Genomic DNA, 1,062 nt, shown 5'->3' on the forward strand with positions numbered 1-1,062 from the left:
TAGACAATTAAACTTGTTTTGAATTTGCTCACGGCAGTTTTACGGGCAAAATCTTATATTCTCAAATGGATAAAAAAGGTATTATTTTTGTCAATTGTTCCAACTACATATTGATATCTCTCATTAAAAATCAATAAAGTATCACTGCAGAAATAAAATTATCTTTTCCTATTAAACAAAACTTAGAATGCATTGCATGTTTTTTCTATTAAAATAATATATAGTAAACATTTTCTAGGTGTATGTATCCTGTGTGTAAATATAACTCATTTAGTTTAATTCACTATGATATTAATGGTCCAGATAATTCACAATGCTAGGTTAGTAAAAATTCTTTCATATTTAGATATACAAAGCATGTTTTTATAAATTGAGGAGTTCTGATATATTTTCAATCAAGTTCACACTTTACCTAACTTTCATTAAATCATTGTCCTAATCCTCCCATTCCATATTCCATGTTTTTTTTACAATTATACAAAGTTAAGTTCATACTCAAATTTGATAAATTATAAAATGTTTGTTTTATTCTTCTCTGTCTCATCTCTGCCTTTCCCTTTTGTCATCTTATCAATAAATCACTAAAATTTTCACAAACACACCCATTGCACAAAATCAAGGAGACCAAGTATAGTCCAATGTCAACATTAATCATTACTTTGTTTCTGTGATGGAAGGGTTATACAGACCTGCCCATATGCTAATATGCTCATGTATTGTTTTGTATCTAATGAAAACTCAAGACAGGTATAAGTTTGAGTCCTCATTTCTCAATGTTACTATAGAAAATAAATAACGTGGAAATGCTAATCATCACAAAAACACATTGCTTATCAGACTATTGCAAAATATCAATTTGAAAACAGAAACTAACTTCTCTTAAAGTTCTATCAAAGACTAGAGAACAGGTAAGAAAAAAAGGGTATTGTGACATAAGACAAGTGTACAGAAGACAATGGAATGGTATCTTGAAAAGATTTTGTGGGTGGATGAACCTGGGTATATGAACAAATACTGTACTTAGGAATCACTTTAGATTCATTTTTAGCAAACTGGAAACCA

This window comes from Propithecus coquereli, unplaced genomic scaffold (genome assembly GCF_000956105.1).
Source record: "Propithecus coquereli isolate 6110/MARCELLA unplaced genomic scaffold, Pcoq_1.0 Scaffold55, whole genome shotgun sequence".
NCBI classification, from domain to species: Eukaryota; Metazoa; Chordata; class Mammalia; order Primates; family Indriidae; genus Propithecus; species Propithecus coquereli.